This window comes from Vombatus ursinus, unplaced genomic scaffold (assembly GCF_900497805.2).
Source record: "Vombatus ursinus unplaced genomic scaffold, bare-nosed wombat genome assembly UNPS02014799.1, whole genome shotgun sequence".
In the NCBI taxonomy this organism is placed as follows: Eukaryota; Metazoa; Chordata; class Mammalia; order Diprotodontia; family Vombatidae; genus Vombatus; species Vombatus ursinus.
Genome location: NW_020954577.1, coordinates 40,630,175 through 40,640,388, shown reverse-complemented (window position 1 = coordinate 40,640,388; position 10,214 = coordinate 40,630,175). Strand labels below are relative to the sequence as shown.

Here is a 10,214-nt window from a genome sequence, read left to right as displayed (position 1 = left end):
TCAAAGCAGAAACGGGGAAAAGAAGAAGTACTGTGAGCCAGACATCAAACTCATTGAAGAAGGAAACAACATGTCCCAGGAGTTGATGGATGGTGTCTACAAGTACTACAAGCCTACAAGCGATGATATGAAGGTAAATAAAAAGCTCTATTTAGCTTCCTTACTGGGTTACACTAGGTGTTTTCTAGACTTAGGGTAACTTCAAATGATGGTAGTGAGAGGGAGGAGTGAAGAGAAAGGGGTAATTAGTGAACAAGCGTTTATTAAATACTTTGTATATACCAGGAATAGTGGAAAGAACTGGAGGAGGAAGGAAGGAAGGAAGGAAAGAAGGAAGGAAAGAAGGAAGGAAGGAATGAAGGAAACAAGCTTTTATTAAGTGCTTACTGTATGCCAGGCACAGAGCTAAGAACTGAAGATACCTAGGCAAAAACACTCTCCCTTCCCTCTAGAAACTCATACCCTAGTGGGGATGATACCTAAAGATAGGGGCAGCTAAGTGGTGCAGTGGATAGAGCACCGACCCTGAAGTCAAGAGGATCTGAGTTCAAATCCGACCTCAGACCAAACGTTTGACACTTACTAGCTGTGTGACCCTAGGCAAGTCACTTAACCCCAATTGCCTTAAAAAAAAAAAGAGACTCAGGGATGAGTTCGGTAGAATCCGGTGTTTGTTCACCATGGCAAAATGCCTTACAATCATGCTATGCTTGGAGATGGAAATGTGAAGGAGAACAAGAGAGGTAATTTTTAAGGAAAAAAATCCCTGCCTTAAATGCAGCAAAAAAGAACAGCAAAATGCTCTTGGAATGTCTATTCCTCTATAGGGAAATTTAGAATGAAAAAAAAAATAGGACAATAAAACAAACATCTCTGGTTTAGTTTCTCAAACAGTCACTAAACAGTTCTGAATCTCTCCAGAAGTTTCTTCAAATATGCCTATCCAAGTCTCTTCAAAGAAGACCTTATGAATTCTGATATGCTTTCACCTGTTTTTTGTTTCAGTAAGCAAAACACAACGCACTGTGCTAATATTAATGCAATATGTGCTATTTAAAAAGAGGAGAAGGGGCAACTAGGTGGTATAGTGGATAGAGCTCTGACCTTGGAGTCAGGAGGACCAGAGTTCAAAAATCTGGTCTCAGACACTTGACACTTACTAGCTGTGTGACCCTGAGCAAGTCACTTAACCCCGATTGCCTCACCAAAAAGCCAAAAAAATAAAAAATAAAAATAAAAAGGGGAAGAGGGGGAAACCTTTCTTAACAAAGATAGCCAAAACCACAATGGGCCGCCTTCAAAGATGGTTGCCCACTCCCTCCCTGGAAGTACTGAAGATATTTAATAGATATGTATTTATCAACTGATTCGAGCAAAGTTTGGATGTGGAAGAGATTCCCTGACTGTGCCCACTGTACCAGATAGTCCCTGAGGTGCCCTCCAACTCTGGAGCTTCTGTGATTTAGGGATGGACAGGAATTTAAGTGATTATTCAGGCCAATCCCTTTGTGGGGCTTAGACCAATAACTCGTTTAGTGCTGGCTCTGATATCACCAGGATTTCTTTGGGGCAGGGTTTCTTAACTTGAGGTGCTCAAACTTGTTTTTTTAAAAATATTTTTATAATTTCATTTCAATATAATGGGTTTTCTTTGTAATACCAGATTTGTATTTTATGCTCTTAAAAACATTATTCTGAGAAGGGGTCCCTAGGCTTTACCACACTGCAGAGGATTCCAGGGCCCACAAAAAAGTGAACAGCCCGAGCCTTTGAACAGGGATGTTTCTTCAGGGGATGGTGGGAGGCACACACATACATGCATACATATATATATACACATGTGCAAATACAGTGATGCAAACCGGCCACCTGCTTGCTTGTGTGGGTGGGTGGCTGTCTATATTTACCCCAGCTGGCTTCACAGAGGCTTCCTCTCCACATGTGCCTCTCTCTCTCTCCCCTCTGTCTCTGTCTCTCTTTCTGCGTCTCTCTCTGTTTCTGTCTCTCTGTCTTTCTCTGCTTTTGTGTCTCTCTCTCTTCCTGTGTTTCTGTCTCTCTGTCTCTGTCTCTGCCTTTCTGTCTGTTTCTCTGTCTCTGTCTCTCTCTCTGCCTCTCTATGTGTGTATCTCTCTTTGTGTGTCTCTGTCTGTCTCTGCCTCTCTGTGTCTCTCTCTCTGTCTCTGACTGTCTGTCTGTCTGTCTCTCTCTCTCCTCCACCCCCACTGGGTTCTTTACTCATGCTACCCTCTTGCATACGCAGACAAGCAGCTGGAACTTCTCAGTTGTGTCCGGTTACAATGTTTCACGGGGAGCGTCTCTTTCAGCATCACTGCTATTCTGAAGCAGCATCCCTCATCAAAGGACATGTTGCTCCGGCATTTCAGCCTGGAGAAGGAGCAGCAGGAAGGGCGGTGACTCAAACCCAGAACCCGGAAAAACAAACACCCACCAGTGACTCACAGCCAGCTCACTCAGGGATGCTAAGTCTTTCCTTTTCTCCCAAGCCTGGGCCAGCACCACCCCTGACAACCCCCAGGCTCGGCCTTCCTGCTCTGTGGCAATGCAGATGTGGCTGGAACTCCCCATGGAGTCAGGGATGCGTCAGTGACCCAAAGATAGAGTTCACTGGGTCAGGGGATTAAGGCAATGACTGTCTCATTTCTTTAAAAAAATTTTTTTTAGATGAATGTTTGAAAAACTCTGACTTATTGAGTGTGAGTCAGTCTTGAGTGTTTCTGGTTTGGGATTAGAGATTTTTGTCCCATCTCTCTGCCTGCTTTAATTGAGATTTTAATGATCTAGTCAGCCAGCCGAGAGGAGATGTGGTCGGGGGGTGGGGCAACATCTGGAGTCTGGGGTTCTCTCTCCAGCTCTCCTTTGCTGTGGGGTCCTAGGTTAGGATTAGGGTCTTGGCCACTTCTATCTCCTAATGATAAAAGTACTTTTTAAAATAAAGCTCAAAGGCCCCACAAAACCCTAATTCTTAGGTGCCTCAGTTTATATTTATGTAAAACCTGGGTGCGGAATCCTTTGTAGGAAAGCCTTTTGAAACCCTCAGATGAAAGCCCACATGTAAAGGGGAATCATCCTCATTTATTTTTAAATGACATTACTGCACGCATGAGTGGACAAATGCAATTGGAAGCAGCCTGAACGGGGTACTGCTTGCCATCCCGTTCTACCCATTGACCCTGTTTGCTTTGGACTGAGATGTGAGGACCTCTTTGCGCTCTTGTCTCCAAGATTTCCCACAGCCAGACTCTGGTAAGAGGCAGGGAGGGCAGGTAGGGAGGGCAGGTGAGGAGGGAGCAGGTCCTGGGAGCCACGACCTACCAAGCCTGGGAACTCTACTGGGGCTTTGGAAAATCAAGGAGGACTGTGGGGATCTTTATGGGAGGAGGCATGATGGCCGGAGGGAAGAAGGCCATCCACAGTCATGCTTTTGTCAGACGTTTCCACGCACTGTATTTGGAGCCTGAAGATCTGTCGTTTTGTACCTGTGTGACCAGTCACTTCAACTCCCTCACTCTGTTCAGTTATGAAAATGATAGAGTTGGACCAGATGGCATCTGAGGTCCCTTCTGACCCTAAATCCAGGAACCTAATATGTGCCAGACAAACAGTCCCTGCCATCAAAGAGTTTACATTTTTCATTGATGGGCCCATGAAGTTCTATAAATTCTTAAGCCTCTTTGGACTCAAACTGTTGTTAGAGAACTCTGGTTCTTGCTTCTTTACCAGAGAACCCTGGAAGGCGTGGTCTTTGAGGGCAGGGGCCATGCTGTGTTTGGCTCTCCCACTGTGCCTAGCAGAGTGCTGAGTACAGAGGAGCTGCCCAGTTTATTCCCATTGGTTGATGGCTGATGGGAGTGAAAGGCAAGAAGAGGGATAAAATATAGGCTTTCTACTGCTTTTGATAATGGGTATATATATATGTGGGGGGGGGGGAAGTGGGTTCTCTTAAAAGTATTTTCCCAAGCCAAAAAAGAACCCCAGTTGGGTGTCTACGTAGGGGAGTGACTTAGGAATGCGATATGGTGGAGTTCTGACTCCATAGTGCATAGAGAACGAGGCCTGGAGTCAGGAAGAACTGAGTTCAAATTTGACCCCGGACACTTACTAGCTGTGTGACCCTGAGCAAGTCATTTCGCCCTGTTGACCTCAGTTTCCTCCTCTGTAACATGAGCTGGAGAAGAAAATGGCAAACCGCTCCAGTATCTCTGCCAAGGAAACCCCCAATGGGTTCACGAAGAGTCAGACACAACTGAACAACAGCAACCACGAATAGGCATTGGCTCTGGTGTCAGAGAACTTGGGTTCAAATCCCAACTCTGACACAATTTGTGTGACCCCAGGCCTCTCTTTTCTCATCTGTAAAAGTGGGGTAACTCTAATCCCCCTCCAATACTTACTAGTTGTGTCCATGGGTGTATTACTCAGAGGTTCTCTGGGTCTGTTTCCTTGTTTGTAATAATACCATCCATAGCCTCCGTCTCACAGGGTTATTGTGAGGCTCAGTTTTCTCGTCTGCATGTAATACACGTTATGGTTATTATTATCATCTCGTGGTGGGGGGGGGGGGTTCGGTAAGCAATGGCTTGGAGTCAGAGGTGCTAGTTTCAAATCCCTTCTCAGCTACTTATTACCTGTGTGACCCTGGAAGTCTTTCTTATAAATTTCACAGAATTTCAGAGTTAGAAGAGACCTTAAAAGGCATCTATTCCAACCTCTTCCTGACAGATGGTCATTGTTTAAAGACCCTGGGTGAGGAAAATTGGGCATAACCTCCCACAGGCAGTCCATTCCACTTTGGGATAATGCCTCTTGTTAGGAGGGTTATTTCCAGCTCTGGATCTATGATGCATTAGGTTTTACATTTCTAGCCTTCAGTATTCTTATCTGCAAAATGGGAATGGGAGGATCCTGAAGGTCCTTCTCATGTCTAAATCCTGTGAGCTTTGTTGTATACCTGCTGGGCAAGAATTTACCCAAAGAGGAACAGAAAAATTGATAGGTACTTACTTGATGCTATGGAGTCAGAACTGATGGGACCAATGACATACTTATCATTTTTTTTGGTTTTGCTTTTCCTAACTAGTGAAAGGTGAGAGTGTTTCCATAGGACTTATTGGGGGAAATTTTGATGTTGATGTTATTCAGTTGTTTTCAGTCTTGTCACATTCTGTGACCCCTTTTCTGTTTTTGCTTTTTTTTTCTTCAAAGATTCTGGAGTGGTTTGCCATTTCCTTCTCCAGGTCATTTTACAGATGAGGAAACGGAGGCAAACAGGGTTAAGTGGCTTGGCCGGGGTCACACAGCTAGTCAGTGTCTGAGGTCAGATTTGAGCTCATGAAGGTGAGTCTTCCTGACTCCAAGTCTGGAGCTCTATGTGCTATGGCACCACTCCATGACCCCGAAATGATTATAGCTCTCCCCAAAAACCTCCCCGACCCTTCTATTTCAGTGGAAGGAATCTATACCCCATTTGGAAAAATGACAGCCAAGCCTGTTGAGGAGAGATGTCTTCAGTGACCCAGGATAGAAGACGAAAGGCAACCAAGAGGAAGAGACAGTGACTAATCCGTCAGCTGAGCCACATTCCGAAGTGAACTTGGTGGGGACAAATGCCATCGAGGAACTGCTCTAAGACTGAGCCCATTTCCCCAGTGATTGAGGTGGTATAGGGGAAAGTGTGCCCTATGCATTGGGGGAAATATTTGTGCTTCTGTTCTTGATTTATCTTAGAAAAATATACCTTTATAAAAACTAAGTGATGTTAACCGATTAAATGATACTCAGTGCTAATCACCCGTGGCTTACGATGGGAAGAAGACGTCAGAATGGGGACACTAGCCAACAGTGTCAGAGAAGACATCACTCTTACTCCTCAGAGATAACAACCCTGAGAGCGAGAAGTAGACTTGTTCTCAAGCCCTGATTGATCAATGTGAGTATATATTGGGATGTGGATACTCAGAGCTTAGAAGGGCTACTTACAGATCCCATATTTACTTATCTGTGGATGTGTGGTGTTCCCTACCCCCACCCCCACCAGGGAGGGGCAGGCATTGCTTTGCACTAGCAGGCAATTAATGCTTGTTGAATTGAATTGAGGCTGCAAAGGAGAAGTTCCTGCCAGGAAGCATATTTTTCCAAATGTGTCCCTACTGTTTATATATGAAGTTCTACACAGAAGGTAGAGATTTTTTTTTTGGTGCAGAATTTAGCACTGCCTGCAAACTGAAGTCACTTAGGCCTCTCTCTCTCTCTCTCTCTCTCACTGTCTCTCCTCTCTCTCTGCGTGTCTCTCTTCTCTCTCTGTCACGGTGTCTCTCTTCTCTCTCTCTCTTCTTCTTCTCTCTCTTTTTCTCTCTCTATCTCTCTGTCTGTCTCTCTGACTGTCTCTATGTCTCTCTTCCTCTCTCTGTCTCTGTCTCTCTCCCTCCCCTCTCCCATAAACCAGGACTGTGCCTGATTTCACTACGACTGCGTTCTTTCCTATTCACTTCTTTGGTCTGACACATCCCTTTTATAATCTCAAAACAGAAATCCTCTTCCCTTCAAGCACTGCTGTTTATGGCACTGTTGACGTGGCCCTGTTTATTCTCTTGGCAGGCTCCAAGCCCAGCTGCCCCTTTCTCCATAACTTGATGGGACTAGGTAAGCAAATTAACTATGTGCTCTAAGCAGAACAGTGGCTTCTAATGTTTATCACTTTTCAACAACAGAATGGTTCATTTATTGTTTATGAGGTACCATAGGTCATGTGTGGGCCTTATCTCCTGGATGGCAGCCTTTTAATTGTCTCTCAGCTGTATGGGTGCAGGTATGTCATTCAATTTATCAACTGATATTTAAGAGTTGCTGAAGAATTAGCTGATTCTCCCCTTCTCAGTAGGGGGCAAACACCTCTACTTACTTTCTATTCTGGCTGATAATTCTCTCTCAGTTGTTTGCAAGGCTCGCTTTCTTCTGAGCCCAGGAGACATATTTGGATTTGGTTCCAGTCTGGGGAACTGCAGGGTCCAAAGGAAGAGAAAGCGCAGGAGACTCATTTCATCCGCGTAGAAGGAAATAACCTCATGTCTCCACCATTCTGAGGGAAGATGTTACAAAGCACATGCGTGTCTGTGTTTCTCAGTAGGGCATTGACTTGAGGAAAAATGCTGGCAGAACGAAGATGAACGTGGTCAGGCCAGGATCTTCTGAACATCTTCTAGGAAGATGGAGAACCCTTCCCAAGAGCCTTTTCTTTCTGTCAGGTCATACCTGCCCTTGTAGGAAGCTCCTGTGTATGTGTATACACCACGTCTGCATGTGTGTGTGTGTGTGTGTGTGTGTGTGTGGGTTTGTGTGTGTGGGTTTATGTGCAGGAAGGCTATAAATTTGTGCCACTACCATTACCCCATTAATTCCAACAATCACTGAAAGTTCCTCCCTTTGGTCACAAAACAGAACAGTGGGTAGTGCCAGGTCCAAGACAGTTAAAACTTGTAAACAATTTACAAAGTCTTTGATCTGAAACTTTTTTATGAGTAGGCACAGGGCTCCCCAGCTCTTCCATGCATCACATAATTGGACTCTATCCTGGAAAGTCACTGTGGTGTGTTTGAACAAACTGTAGCCTATCAATGTTGTATTTTTATATATTAGAACATTCTTTTCTCTTAAAAAAATAAAAAGGAAGTCAGAAACTTGCTTATTACTTCTTTATGTCCTTAAATATCAGAAAGATGAATCAAAAATGTTTTTGAAAACTTTACAGTATTTTTACAGTGTTGGAAAAATACATTTTAAAAGGAAGTCAATTTAGTTATGTGGCCCTGGATATGTCAGTTTCTCTGAGCATCAGTTTCCTAAATCTGTAGGAAGAGTTAATTGGACTCGATCTGAGATTCTTCAGCTTTTTTGTATCCTGGACCCCTTTGGCAGTCTGGTGAGACTTATTGTCCCCCTTCTCAAACCAATGAATGGTCTGTTGCCTACATTCATAATGGAAGGAAATGTAAATGGCAATTCAAGGCCAGTGAACATAAAGGTGTAATTTTTTTCCCATCCAAGTTCATAGACCCCCCTGGAATCTGTCCATAGATTGCTTGGATATCCATGAACCCCAGGTTAAGAACCTCTGAACTTAATGATCTCCACCTTTCCTTCCAGCTCAAAAACTCTAATTGTATGATAATGCTGGAAAGGTAATAATATAACTACATGCCAAAGTTGACAAAGAGTTCAAGCTATAGGATTCTAGTTTGTCTCTTAAGTATCTATACTGGGTATCCCAAGCGTTAATAGCTTAAATTATTAAAGAGATAATGGCTTGTCCTCTTAAAGCTTAAAACTACACAGATACTTTTGGAACACTTTTGGAATTTGACTGATTTTGTTGCACTAACAGTGTCAAACACACTCATCACTATCTCTTCAGATCCTATGTTATTGCTTATCTTTCCTATTTAAGTTGATCTTCTTACGGTGAAATACATGGACCATCAAGCATGTACTAAGCACCTACTGTGTGCCAGGCACTACGGTAGGCTGGGGATACAAAGAAATCTATAAAGTTTATATTTCAATGAATCGGGCCAACAGGAGATAAACCACAATATGTATTGGTTCATCAGGTGTTTTCTAAAGTCTTCCCAAATGATTACTGGCAATAAATCAGCTTGACTAAGCAGTAATCCAATTGATTTCTAAGCTGGGCAATATAATTCAGTCAGTTGTGATGGAGAGTTGGTGTCTTGGTTAAGACACAGCCTAAACGTTTCAGCGTGGTATATTTTCGAGCTGTGAGTTTATAATTGAAAAGGCGCAGGTGACGGTTCCTGTCCTTGCCTCCCCTTTGTAGAGGTGCTCTTGAAGTTGTCCTTGGGTGTGGCATAGCCCTCGTCCAGTCTGAAAGCTGCCTTTCCTCGCTGTTTCTCGATGGTCCTTGGCTCCCATGTCGACGCTACCACTAGCCACTGCTTTTCAAGGAACACTGCTAAGAGGTTGATCAGAAAATCCCATCCTCTGGGCCTTTCAGAGTTCACAAAGTCTTTCTACGGGATGGAGGATAAGTATCCTGAGAGCAATCACTGGAGGCTTGGGTGGAATTGCTTTCTCTTCATCACCCCTGGTGCGAAATGGTCTGATGTTTTATTCACAATCCACAGGTTGTAACCAAGGCATTGTCGTTGTTTGTTGTCGTTGTTGTTTGGGGTTATTTCCCCCCCCCACCAATCTCACCCCTCTTCCCGTGTGGGAATCTAGAATAAAATACAAGTTTTTCTGCTTGGCATTTTAACTCCTTCATAATCTATCTCTAAAACATCTTCCCAGGCTGACTGCTCATCGGTCTCCTCGTATACACTATACTATAACCGACCTGGCCTGTGAGCTCTGCGCTGTATATAACCTCTCACCCCCTGCCTCATATACACACTGTCCCCCACATCTACAATGTTCATTCTTCCTCCTTTGGAGCCCCTAATTCTCTTCAGGGCTTAGCTCAACAAAAAAAGCCTTTCTTGATCTCTTAAGTTGTTTGTTCCAGCCTCACTGCCTAAATCATATTTTATTTATTTTGGATGGAGTAGGCCTGGGGGGTGTTGATAAACATCCTGATCAATTGGGTCCCCCAATGCGCTTGATTAAATTTACGTATCAGACTCTGAGTGATCCATTTGCACATGGCAGGATCAGTAAATACCAGTAAACGCCAAGATTGGCAGAGAAATGGATTTACCCTGGGGGTTGATTGCTTCAGTGCCTTTTCTGCGCCTACTCATTTATGTAGGCAAGGGGCAAAGGCTGAGATTTTAAAATGGAGGAACTGACCTTGTAGTGTCAGTAGAGAAGACAGCTAGCAGGGAGAAAGAACTAAGCTCCTGGGGACATTCTCTCTGGAAATTTGCTTACATCTCTGGCAGTGGACATCAAGGTGGGGAGGAATATGTTTTCTTTCCACCCCCGTCATCAGTAATGGCATCTTGCAGCCCAAGCAGATGGCTGGAGGAGACAGCCTGAGGAGGGAACCCAAGGGCACAACCTCCTATGCCCTAACCTTCTGTGGATGGAGGGAAGAAAGGAGGGTCCTGTGGCTGAGATCTTGCTTCTCAGGAGATGGTAGGCCACAGAGCTAATACTGAGGAAAGGCAACAGCAAGAAGGAAGAAGGCTTGCCACTGGTCCAAGGGTAAGAGTTTTGGTTCTTTGTGAAACGGTCTAGCA

The 10,214-nt window shown here is 44.2% G+C and overlaps 1 long non-coding RNA gene across 2 annotated transcripts; it reads left to right on the top strand.

Moving 5' to 3' along the window:
• Positions 1-2,166: 2,166 nt before the first annotated feature.
• On the top strand, positions 2,167-7,625 carry LOC114050606. Of its 2 annotated transcripts, XR_003570035.1 has the most exons (4): positions 2,167-3,264; positions 5,465-5,675; positions 5,800-5,947; positions 6,616-7,625. It is a non-coding gene; the product is annotated as an uncharacterized LOC114050606 (long non-coding RNA). The 2 variants fall into 2 exon arrangements; XR_003570034.1 differs by having other exon boundaries at positions 5,465-5,947.
• Positions 7,626-10,214: the final 2,589 nt, after the last annotated feature.